Source organism: Plectropomus leopardus, chromosome 11, assembly GCF_026936395.1.
Source record: "Plectropomus leopardus strain MGB_pleo_1.0 chromosome 11, ASM2693639v1, whole genome shotgun sequence".
NCBI classification, from domain to species: domain Eukaryota; kingdom Metazoa; phylum Chordata; class Actinopteri; order Perciformes; family Serranidae; genus Plectropomus; species Plectropomus leopardus.
The window spans coordinates 33,402,764-33,416,121 of record NC_142186.1 but is presented as its reverse complement, the minus strand read 5'-3'; the positions used below and the strand labels follow the sequence as shown (position 1 = coordinate 33,416,121).

Here is a 13,358-nt window from a genome sequence, read left to right as displayed (position 1 = left end):
CTGCATTCCCACTGCCAGTGAACACACCGCTGCAGCAGATGAATCTAACTTCCTGTCAGCTTGTGTGTGTGCTGTTTTGTTGGTGTGTCCGTGTGACATCATGGACAGGCAGGGGGATAGGTAAACAGTAAATAGCAGTAGAAACAGAGGTCTTTGAAAACTTTTCAGTGGTTTCTTCTCTTTATATGTCTCTTACTTATTCAGTCTCTATTTCAAACTCGATACACTTTAACTTGAAAATATGTTTTAACTGTTTAGGAGGAGATGGACAGTAATAAGTGATGGCATATCATTGCATCTTGACTATTAAGGAGCTGAAATTAGTGCATTCACCCGGAGCTGGAGACAATATCAATACTCGTGTCTACTGCAGTGGGAATGAGACTTAACTGGTGACCATAATGGAGCATTTAGCAACAAAAGAGAGATAGTCCAGCCAGTTCTCATTCCCAGGTCATCAAATACCAACACTTTGCAACACCCCTCAGTGTATGATATCGATGCCAAAGGCACCCTTTTGTGTCTTCATGAGACTCATCTGGCTTTCAGCAATCTCTAGTGTAAATCATCTCAGGCCATACTTGACCCTGAGAGCAACTGAAATGGCTTAAAAAGCGAGAAAGTCTCGCAAAACCAGGAGACTGAAAAAGTTTGTGTCCCTTGTAAAACCAAATTCAGTGTTGTTTTAATGTGATGTTATGTACGATTGTTGTGCACTAACATCACTGATGTGACATGTTTATTTCATGTTATATTCAAACAAATGTTTAAAAAAACAATGTTTACTAGCTGCAGCCTTTTTTTCTGAATCCCAATTTCTTGTAAATCTGTTGCACAAAAAAAATTTAAAGTTTGGAATAAAAAAAAGAAGAAAAGAAACCATGGATCTGATAAAACCTGTGTTTCCCAGAAAACACGCTTCCTTGAGCCCTGGTTGATTTCAACACAAACTTTTAAAAATATTTCAAAGTGACTTAGTGAATCCTACTGCAGATTCTTCACAACATGATTTTTCTTCTTATTATTTTTTTGGTTGTTTTTTTATTAAGCCACCCATTGTTTTCTGAGAGTTGTCAGTCCACGGTGTTCTGAAAATTAATGTACTGGTCTTTTACTTTCATTATAATTTCATTGTGCGGAGCCCAAAGGAAACACATTGTTAGCAGGATACAAACACTTCGCTCTTCCTCTCTCCATCTTTCTCACACGTTGTGAGTCCCACACTCACCCACCATCTCGCCTCCTCTCCGTCTCTCTGACGTTGACTAATTGTTCTTTGTTGTGATTAAAGCCACCAGATGCTCTGAAAGAAACCGGCCAAAAACCCAGCAAACTGGCAGCATTTTTCTATCGACTGCTCTTTCTTGTGGAGAGCAGCAGGAATGTCGGCCATCTTCCCGTCCACATGGGACGCCACGGCGCTCTCGTTTTTTAAAGAGCATGTTTACAGTGAAACGTTCCGCTGATGTGGGATAGATTTATTACTTATTTACTCTCCGGCTTGGCCTGGGCCTTTTGTTGGTCCGATTTCTGATCACTTTCGATGCCTCGCGCCAGACCACGAAGTGATGGCGGCATGTAAACACACCCGACACGAGCTGGGATCCAGGAATGTGTGTGTTAGTGTTTGTGTGGGTGTGAGAACGAGGCAGGGAATCAGTGTATTTATACCCACGCCCCAGTGCGTGTTTGTGTGTGTGTATTTGTGTGTGAAGACAGTACGTGAATGTGTTTTTGTGTAAGTGTTCATTTACATATTTGCACTAATTATTGGACATATGTGCATAAATGTGTGTGTGCTACATTTACTCCAATATTTAGCTTAATTTTTTTGTGGTACTTTTACTTTTCTTGGGTATTTCAATTTAAGCCACATTATACTTAAACTTCACCACTTTTCAGAGGGAAATATTCTCCTTTTTACTTCACTGCATTTATATGACGGCTTTAATTAATTTACAAATTAAGTTTTTTCGAATAAAACGTGATCAGTTTATAAAACATAATAGATTTAAGATTTAAATAACTTTATCGTCCATCACATAATGATAAAAAATGGTCTTAATTTAGTGTTAGGGGCTGACAGACAGCATAAAAACATAATTTCATAAAAGATTATTTTAGAATCACATTAAGACACAAATATTACTGTAAATAGATAAGGGTAAGGATAAGTTAAGTAAAAAGACTTCTCTTACCACTGCATGTGTCCTTGTGTGTTCCCATGTTCTTCTTAATTGTGTGTATTTTAACTCTGTGTGTGTTCCCACAAATGTGTGTGTGTGTGTGTGTGTGTGTGTGTGTGTGTGTGTGTGTGTGTGTGTGTGTGTGTGTGTTCTGCCTCCCCCTCTGCACTGTGTAATTGGTCGGTTGTAATCAGCGCCTTATAAAGGTTTAATCAGGTGGAAGATAAACACGGCCTGGTTGTGTAACACACTTCATTAAGAAGGAAAATGGATCACAGTGTGTGATCACAGAACATCGTTACAGTATTTACACCAACGGCTGCACTTTTGAAAATACTTCTAATGTTGGAATTAAATAGACAAAAAACTGCTCTTACTGGGCTGGCTGAGGATTGGTCAAGACAGGAGAAAAGTTTGACTGCTGTTTGTGACGCTCTGGCTGTCTGCACTCTGTAGTTTATGTTAGTGAACAGACTGAAAAACAGTCCAAAAATCCCCTTTTTAAATGTTTATTTTGTCTTGACAAAACCAAAGATGTTGGGGGACAAACATGCTCAGAAGCAACAAAAAGCAAAAAAAGTTTATGATAAATGTGTTCTTACATAATTCTAACATGTGTTCTCAGGGTCATCTAGTTTAATTAATATTGATGTATTACATTGTGTTTTTCTATGACAGTTTATCACCAATGAGTCATAAAAAATCTGTTCTAAAAAGACACTTACATCTGAGGCCATGTATCATGCATTAACATGCAGTGCATATCTCTTCACTGTAGTTTCATTATTTAATATTTAGTGTTTGTATAATAGTGGAGTTTTGGACAAATTGCCAAGAGAGTTCTTCAACTGATGAAAAATAAAAAAAATAAACACCTGCAGCTGTTGTTTGTGCACTTAGTACAGTGGAAGTAAAAACAACAAAATGAAACTTAAACTAGAGTTTATTTATTTAGAGTTTATTTATTCAGCTCACAGAACATTGATAACAAAGCCAATATCACAATAATATGAGCTTTTGTTCAACAATGCTGTATTCTAACAGTTTCCTCACTTGCATATGATAAGTAAAGAGTTAAATTTGGACATCAGAGAATGATTCCATATGTGGTGTAATTCAATATAAATCCAACTTCCGACAATGATCTTTGGACATCATTAAGCATTTTTATATCTGATTTCTTTTCCTGACAATTCTTTATTCTCTGGTCACAGGATTATTATCCCGAGTATCATCTTAAACACCTAAAAATGAACATGTAAATCAATTTTATGGAAAAACTATGTCTGGTCCAAATGGCAGTCGTCCCGTTGGTTCCTGAGTGAGTCTGTTGCTTCAGACTGACAACATCTCTATTGTTTCCTGTTGGATGATGAACTGCACTGATGCAACTGTCAGATCCAGGTGTTCTTCTCTTCTTTTGTATCTTAATACAGATTTATTTCAAGTGGTTGCTCCTGAATTCAGCCTTTGTGTAGCAGTTTAAGTAAAATTTTCTGTAACAAAATAGCGGCAGAAGAAGTGAGCTGATACGATTGTTTATCATCAGCAGTGACTCATGGATTAGTTTTCAGTGTTGATATTTCTGGCTCTCACTTTCTGGCTGATTCTCTGTTTTGGAACAGAGCAGCATCAAGATGCTTTCCAATCCCCCCACAAGCTCCTCATTATCCAACTGTCATGCTTAATAGCGCTACAAATAAGCAATCAGTGTTGCAACCGTATAGCCCTGGTGTAGAAAGTAAAGGATCAAAACAGTTATTTCATAATAATGTGGATGAAAATACTTCATTAAAGCTAAATTAACCAAAAGTCATGGAGTTTAATAAAAACAAAAAAGAAAAGAAAAATGGTTAACTATGATGGTTACCTTTCAATAAATTGGGACGCCAAAAGGTAAATAAATCATCAAAATAAGCTGTTTTGAGGTCATTGTTTGCATGATTATATATAAACTGATCTAGAATAGGAATCATAATAGCTTGAATATATATTTCTTTTCAAGTTTCAATCATCTGTTTCATTAAGTTGTCAGTTCATTATGACGTCATTGTGCCACATTACCTGTGGTGCAAAAACCCAATGTGGTGTCAGAGGAATAAAAGTTGAATCAATCACAGCACATTGGGACATCTCAAAAACTAAATAATGTAAAAAGATTTTTTTTAAAAAAAAACAACTTATGGAGTGTTCAGAAATGTTTTGTTTGTATTTCTACATTTTTAAAACTTCTGGACCAATACCAAAAATTGTAAAATCTGACAAGAAAACTTTTTTTTTTTTGCATTAATTTTTAGTGACAAAATTTTAATACTTTCATCAATTGTTGTGGTTTTGTGACTTACTAGACCTTTTAGCCTAGGTTGTGCAAATTTTAGGAACATGAAGCATGAAGCATTTGAAAATACACCAATTACTTACATCCCAATAGACAAACAAAAACAAAAACAAACAAACAAAAAAACGATTGTGACCTCATTTCAAGATTTTTTTAATCAGGTAATTGGTTGTAAAGAAAAAGAACATGAGGGGGCGGGGCTGAAACACTGCGCAGAGGAGACGCAAAGATGACGCATAGGAGATGCAGAGAAAGGGGAAGTTGATGCAGGTCGGGATGAGAAGAGAAACTCGCAGCAGGAGAAATATTGAGAAACACGAGATATTCTGTGAGAGTTCGAGTGAACAAATGAAAACTACAGCTGTACAGCTACAATAACGCACATTTGTTGCATTTGTTTCAGTGAAGTCTAAAGTTGTGAACCTGTGCTAAGTTAAAGCTAACGTCTCGCTAACGAGTCGCTGAAAGAGGGGACGCCATTGCTGACTGGAGAGGACTGTTTGTTTGCTTGTTTGCTTCCGGACGGGGACTCGCTGCTGTCTGGTTTTACCTTTCGGACAGAGACTGACACCAAACTGTGAGTTAAACTTTCTTTGTTTATGTGTGTGTGGTACCAAAGTGGAATTGAGAGTCTAGTTAAGTAAAGATTATAGTCTGCTGAAAAATAGGCGATTCGTAAAAAGGGTGAGAAATAAGGAATTTTGCCAGGGGAATATGAGACTTCGTGTTACAGAATTTTGGTTAAGGCCAATTCATATTTAGCCTACATATTTTTCAAGCAATTGATGAATTTCTTTATTTTTGTAAACTTAATTGTGTCTATTATTATTATTATTATTATTATTATTGGACCCTCTGCAATCGAGGCAAATTGTCATGATTTCTTCCAGAGACATGGGAAGAAGGCAATGAATAATTTAAGAAGAAATGACCCAGAAATTAGCAAAAAATCAGTAAAAAGTACAAGAAAATTACCAAAATTACCAATAAAACAACCAACCCCCCCCCCAAAGAACAAGCAATAAACAAACAACCAAACAAAAAGAAAAATGCAAACAACAGGAATGACTGTGACATCAAAATATTGATGCCCCCGGTGTATTTAGCTGTCAGCAAGCAACAGAAATGTTCAATTGCATTACTTTAACTAACTACACTAACAATCAAACATACAGTAAGAGAACTCATAGCTCCTCTCAGTTCTACAGAGCATTGCAGCACCTTTCAGCTCATTGTTTTGGATTTTGGCTCTCATCCATGTCATTTCCAGCAACAGCTTTCAGCTAAAAGTTGATAAACTCTGATAAATTAACTACAATACCTGCACAGAAAACAGCAGACAGACAACATTAGTGACTACCTGACGAACATAGTGAAGCATTTAGCAGCTAATGAGACAGAGATTTTCCTTCGGAGTTGGTGGAGAACAAATTAAGAGCTAAAAGAAATGTGAATATTGGCCTGCAGCCATCAGATGGGCAGAGATGCAAAATCAAATGAATGATAATGTTGCTGAGCGTCTGCTGGATGTGTAAATAAGCTGTGTGCTATCTTTAGAAGTCGATAATTTGCCAGTTTTGTGCTCTGGTGCTTCCCCCATGAGGAAAACAAAAACGACAAACACCGCTCCTCTCTTAGGGGAAATCTATACTTTTAAAATGTATTTAACAATTTTCCCTATTGTTCTGGTATGTTTGCTAATTTTCATGAGTTTTTGCAGCCCATTTGTGTGAGTGCGTGGAAATGGTTTCTGGGCAGCAGGTGGCACCATGTACTGTAGCCATGTACTTAATGATTTTGGCTTCTATGGCACCTGACTAATGACAGTATAAGTGAAAGTGGTGTTGTTGCAGTTCCTGTTGGACACCAGTAGAGGCTGGTAGTGGTCTCGGGTTTCTTCGGCAGAGGATAACCTGGCAACCGTCTGACAGCAGGTTTGAGTTGCTCAGAATAGACGAGACAGCGCTGCTGCATGATGGAAGACGTCTGTAATAGAAACCCATGATATTACTGTAGTGTGACTGTAGATCTTCTGTCCACATTAAAAGTTGCAGTTCCTATGGGGTCATGGTTGGTCTGCAACGCTCCAACAGGAAGTCCCACCTCCTCCTTCTCCTCCTCCTCCTTTTGTTTTAATGAAGCCCCAGGGAGGTTCTGGAAAGCCCTGGAACTGAATGCGGTCCATCCCGTTCCAAACCGCCGCCTCCTCTTCAGTCCCAGCGAGCTTGGACCAAACCCTGCTCTGCCTCCTGCACACTGACCCGTCGCCACGGCAACTGCAAACAGGGCGGGACAGGGTCCTGCTGAAAACGGGGCTATGATTTCAACAGATGTCACGACACGCAGGCAACAGAGACGCCGGGCTGTGGTCAGTTTATAGCGTGACTCGTTGGTGGATCTGATCCACAGGCAACACATTTTCTATATTATCGGGGTTAGAGCTCCATCGTCATTTATAACATCTGGCTGAAGGTGTCACTACATTAAACTCAGGATATCGACACTACACTGTATAACAGCCTGTCGTCATGACAAAGGGGGGTATTTGCACCCATACAGCATGCCTCTGTATCCTCCTATTGTCCCAGCCATGCGTCACCATGTCCAGTCCCCTGATTGGGCGACGACATGGGATTGTTCTGGATCACAGTCGGGGGAAATGCTTGGGAACTCCACTTCCCAGCGTGAGAGGAGACAGAGAGCAGAATGGTTCCCCCGAGGCGCAGCCGTTGACCCCTCCGAGTGCAAAATATGCAGAGGTCACTGGATTCCTATTGGGCAAGAGCTAAATATGACTGACACCGAGCAGCAATAACCCTTGACTCAAGAGCTGCTGGGGAGACACGCTATTTATTTGCAGGCAGATAAATGTCAAGCAAACAGTTCTGGATTTCAAACATGCCGTCAGTAGAAAACAATCTGGGATGTAAACTGAGGGGAGAGAAGAATTTCTGCTCAATCAGAGCAGCAAGTAAAACAAGTAAAAACAAACAATAAAAATAACTTTTTGTAGCTCCTCACAGCCCTCTGTAACTGCTTTTGGACCTTCACAACTTTAGTAACCAATACACAAGAGCACTAACTCTACTTTTAGATTTACACTCATCTAAATCTCAGCGGTGGAATATAAGTACATATAGGTGCAGCCAGAGTTGCTTTACAGATAAATAGTGAATTTATAAAATACCCGGGGATATGTGCATCGCAACTACATTGAATAGCAACTTTCTCTGCAGAATTCTTCACCATTGAATTGAGTTTTCACTGAAGGGCCATGCTCACACATCTGCGTTTGTAGAACAGCCAATAGGAATGTCTGAAATGACCTGCGATCGGCCAAAATCTTGAGTCACAGACTAGACTTTCTAAAGTTTGAGAACTGAGCCAAGAGGGCATGTAGAAGTCTAGTTTTCCCTCAGACTACTTAAATTACAATATGCCCAAAGCTTCAAGTAAGCGATACAAAATGATATATCTTCCACTAATGCTTAATAATGAAATGTTTCCAAATTACTGATTGTATACTACTCACTTGGAAACTAGTGTATCTGTTGTTTTCACTGACTAATATCCATGTTTTATCTTCTCTTTTCAGAAAAGAATTTCACTCAGTTGTGACCAGAATATCCTGTCAGGAGGAAAAAAATGTAAGTGCAATGCAAACCACAGATTATGCACGGTAGTTTCAAGATAAATTAAAATAATTAAAGTCTCAAAGCCAGATTCTGACATAGTAGCTACTTCAGTGCTGTAAATGCCTAAACAAGTCCACAGCTATACATGATAGTAATCTTCTCTTACATCTTGCACAATATCAGACAATTTTATAACTCCTTAACTTAAAAAAGATTATCTTTGCATCTGCATCTTTGAATTTTGAATAATAATCGTCTCAGGTTGATCATGTTAAACATAAGTTTACACTGCATTAGTTGGACTCAGGCTGTACAGATCTGTTTATGTAGAAAAGAGTATATAGGCTTGTCTATGCACTCCCATGCACGCACGCACACACACACGCACGCACGCACGCACACACACACACACACACACACACACACACACACACAAACACACGCATGCAATCACACACCCCTTTCATGGCCTACCAGTAGAGGTCACTGTTCTCTTGCTGCACACTGCAGCTCCTGTGACCTCAGAGAGGGTGACAGCAGCACCTTTAGGTGCTCGGGTCACAGTGTGGAAAGTTTCAGCAGAAAAGAAAATGAGTCTGAGTCTGCTGCTATTTCAGAGCACACTATAAGATCATGTTATACAACTGGTTTCACAATAAACACAAGTGATGTAGTGACAGGTTTGGAAACATGTGTAAACATTTTCATACCCGAGTCACTGATCAAACTTTTTACAAAAATTTCCCCCCTCTGAGTTTACGTTTGTGATGACAAAAGGTCTTTTGAGCAGGATGACTCATTTTATTTCCATTGTTGTTCATCACAAAGTGCCTCTAACTACCCATCACAGAGAACAAACACACCACGATCAGACAAATCAACAAAATGATCCGGAAAACAACAAAATAAAACACAAGAAAAGAAACAAAATACACAAGCTGTACCCACACCAAGGAAACAGCAATGTTCACCAGCAACGAACCAATAGCTCCAAAATGTTGGTTGTCCACAATTTCCTCCACTTAAGTTATGATAATAGCAATAATCAGCTGCAGCCTCGCCTCATTAAACATGCTGTAATTTCTGTTTTGGAGGAAAAGTTAGAAAGTTTGTGGAGTCATGTTTGCTTTGTTTGAAAAAAATGTAGTTAAATATTCTTATCGGACTTCACAGTAGCTGACTTTGAAATTGAAATCCTGCAAAGAGGCTAAATACTGAGGATTAAGGTACCAGAGATATTGTAATAATAATACTTAATCCTTTTAATCTGTTATTTCGATTCAGTATATTTACTTTTTTAATACTTTTAGTTTTCTGTCGATGTTAGCATTTTTTGGGGGGGGGGTTTTGCATTGCTTTTATCCGATATTCTGCAAAGAAACTTTAGCTTTGTTTCTAAAATTGCACCATTACTTTAATTTTAATGAGTGTTATTAGGAGTAGTTGTGTTGATTGTACTTTATATGCACAGAAAATACATAACAAAAACTGTGCAGAGGAGGAACGAAACCCAGGTGCTTTTATAAGAGTGTAAAGGTTGAATCAAAAACAAAACATGAGTATGAAAAACAACAATTATTATTTGAATTATACATATAAATACAATCAAACCACTACTAATATGAGCTGTGATCACAGACAAACATCCACAAAGTCATAAAAAGGTTACACTGTCTCGCTGATATTTGATAATGTGAAATGAAATTCTCTGCACACCCACACAGGTGTTTTCAGTTGCTCTGACATCTGGTCAAGCTGAAATCATGAGAGGTCTGTGAGCTAATTAGAAAGATAAAAGTGTGATTTGTCTCCAACAGGTGCAACAAAGCTGACAGGAGAGTGAGGGAGGTGTCAGTCAAGCAAAGTCCCGCCCACAGAGTCTTTAAAGGAATCAGGTAAGTGAAAACACCTGTAGAGGTGAACTGTGGGAATGCAGAGCTGTAAATGAAACTCCTACTGTACAAAATAGCAGCAAAATATTCAGATCTTCTCTCATAAGGACTGAATCAAAGCACAGACATTATAGATCACAGTCCGGTCTCCAAGAAATTATGTTTATATGCTACTTAAATGTTTTCCCAATTTTGTGGTGATAAGTCACATAATTGCTGGCAGGATTATGTTCAAAAGGCAACTTTTTCTGTGAGTGAATGAAGCGCCACATTTCTGTGTGAGAACTCTGACACCAGAGTCGAGGGTTCGTATCCTGAGTCCAGCGGTTAGGTTGAGGCACTTTGGTGAGGAAAAGGTTGTGTTTTTGGTTATATAAACACTTTTTTGTCCCAATTCTCTGCAGACCTTTTTGGTGTTAACCACAATTAAGTGCTGCCAGTGCCTAAATGTAACCATGAAAAAGTTTAATAATGCTGTAGTGAGTGAGAGCGGATATTGTAGTGCGAGTTTAGATGTTTTGGCCAGAAAATGAAAATGAAACATGCTGTCAAGTAACATTTTTCTGACAGGTTCAATATATACATTTTTGCAAGTTGCCAGATATATTAAAGGAAACAGTTCACCCCAAAATTAAAAATTACATATTTTTCCTCTTGCCTGTGGTGCTATTTGTCAGTCTATATGTCTAGATTGTTTTGGTTTGATGTCTTCCTTCTCCACAAAATGATGGAACAGGATTGCTTGTATTTCAAAGCAAGAAAATCTCAGAATCACGATAGTTTCATGCTGAACTAAACATGCCAATCGTATCACCGTGCAGAGGGAGCGTGCATCTTCTCATGGACGAGAGGCTCGTGCTTGTAATAGCAGGAGATGTGAACATTAGTGGCGTCCTCCTCGGCTGAGCTGTAATGTCAGCTAGCTCAGTGGTGCTAGGTGAGCTAGCAGTTCCACGCGTTCAAATCAAAATTGAGACTTTCAACATCAAACACAGAAACTTCCAAGCAACTTTTTAAAAAATAAAACCAAGTGAAAACCTAAACAAAAAATGAATAAATAAAAATAGCTGTCTGAGGTTTTACAAAGTAAAAGTCCCCCCATGCTGACACTTTCTTTGGACTTTCTAATAAATTTAATAATAATAATAATGTGGCAACCCTTATCTCTACCGCTGATATCTCCAACACTCAACATTGGTAAAAGCACCACAGGTGACAGGAAAATGACGTATATATCATCTTTGGGTAGACTGTCCCTTTAATAACAACATTTCTTCATTATGTTAATAGAAAACTAGAGTAACATTTGCTATATAAAAACATGTCTTTTAGGAGACGAAGCTGTAAATCAAACACTATCACTGACCCGCCGTGGTGCGACTGCATGACGACGCCTTGCAGAAATCAAACTGATGGCGCTGAGTCTGAATTAAGTGTTAATGAGATTCACCAGCCCCGACACATTGACTTAACATTAGTCAGAAAGCGGGCCGGTCCCCTGTACAGTAACCCAGTGGAATAAATGCTCTGGGAATCATCCAGAAACTCCCAGGAACCTAAAGAGAGAAGGAAGCCGTAAAATCATAAAAGGTTGACTTCACTCTTCTGAATGATTCGCCTTATTGGAACAGCATGTTGAAGCTGGACCATCAGAGTGAAGCAATGTGGCCAGAGCTCCTCCGCAGCTATTGGACGTTTAGTGCTGTGGAGCAGGAAGTGTGGCGTGCAGGGTGAGATGGTCGGTGGGCGGGCGAACGAATCGGACAAATAAAAATCCCTAATGGTGCCGTTCACAAATTGAGAAGTCTGGATTCGTTCCCCGCCTGGCACCCATTCCCCTTGAAGATGGCGAGGAGTGTGAAGGGGGCGAAGTGAAGGAGGGCGATTACAAATTTAGTCTGGGAGGAAACGGGCTTAGCACTGTGGCTGGCTGGAGCCGGTGCCGCATTTGGGTTTTTTTGGCGGTTGTACCGGGTCCAGATCTAAATGGAGGTTTTAGTGCGGGCGACCCCGGGCTGTTTGAGGTGCGGTCTGACTCCGAGCGAGGCCCTGCAAAGCATCAACACACGTCTACTCAGGCTCCAATGCCTTCAAGCTGGAGGCGGAGGGGAACCGTCACACCAGGCAGCTCCAACCGCCCCCCATTATAGATGATGATCTCACTCCGGCTGTCCGTGGCCATTACAGACACAGAAAATGGCCACCAAAGAGCTGCACGGCACACTCCATGTGCTAAACGGTGCTATTAGAGCGGGAAATCAGACTGTGGAGACACAACGGTATCATCAGTGAGAGCTGTTAGAGCTCTGAAATGTCAAATTTTCAGACAGACTTTTGCCTTGATGTTTGGATTTTTGTGAAGAATTTCTTAATCAAAAAGTGTCTTCTATTTTTGATGATCCAAAGGCAGCAAGAAATATTTTAATTTCACTGCAAATTACAAAAACTGGTACTACAAGCTTTCCCCTGACAGCAGTAATAAGATAAAATTAAATTAAGTTAAGTTATTAACTTAACCCTTTAAACTCTGCAACCGAAATGGTCCGCCAGTGCCTACATTACCACTTTTGCTTATTGTGATGCCATTTCTCAGATTATCATCAAATCTCTAAAATCTTTAAATCTCTGCAACCTGAGCTTAAGGGTCTTATCAGTCAATAAAACATAATTATAGATTAAAGTATTGAAAATGTTTTTAATTAGATTCTACAAAATAAGAAAATAAAACATTCGATTTTTTATGTAGAAGCAATCAGGAGTCCAAAGTATTTGAACTTTGTAAATTATTTCGTTTTTGAAATATGCTCATTTTTAGAATTAGAGTGCAAAGGAGTTGCGATGGATTCATATTCATACCTTTGGTACATTTTTTTTTTTTTTTTTTGCAGCAATGCAATGACGTCATTACGAACATACAATATATTGACTAAAATGTTTTGCTTTTTACAATAAAAAGAATGAATGTTGGAGCTAATCAGGTTTTTATTTAAGATCGATATGCACAGTATTATGCAAACAGCGATCTCACGCGGCCGTTACAGGGAAATTCTGTTAGAAATATCAGCGCAATTACAGCGAAATACTACGTTTGCACTGCACATCAGATTACATAAGGTAATAAAGTCATAACATGCTTTCACAACTTTCACAGCTTTCTGCTCCAAAAATAATATATGCTCTACCTATTATGGTTTTAATTTTAGACCGATATATACAGGATAATGAAAACAGCGATCTCCCTTTGTCACTATGGGGAAATACTGGCTTAATCATGGCAAAATACCGTTTACATGGCACGTAAGATAAA

General features: G+C 38.9%; 1 protein-coding gene across 2 annotated transcripts in view; it reads left to right on the top strand.

The window, feature by feature from the left end:
• Nucleotides 1–4,543: 4,543 nt before the first annotated feature.
• meox2a (mesenchyme homeobox 2a) overlaps nt 4,544–13,358 on the top strand; it is a 28,404-nt gene continuing 19,589 nt past the window's right edge. Inside the window, exons 1-3 of one of the 2 annotated variants that reach the window (XM_088084672.1) lie at nt 4,544–5,101; nt 8,120–8,171; nt 9,977–10,054. The gene's annotated coding sequence lies outside the window, so the exon portion shown is untranslated. Of the gene's footprint in view, nt 5,102–6,353; nt 6,893–8,119; nt 8,172–9,976; nt 10,055–13,358 lie in introns of those variants that run through there. The other variant, XM_088084673.1, reaches the window with a different exon arrangement.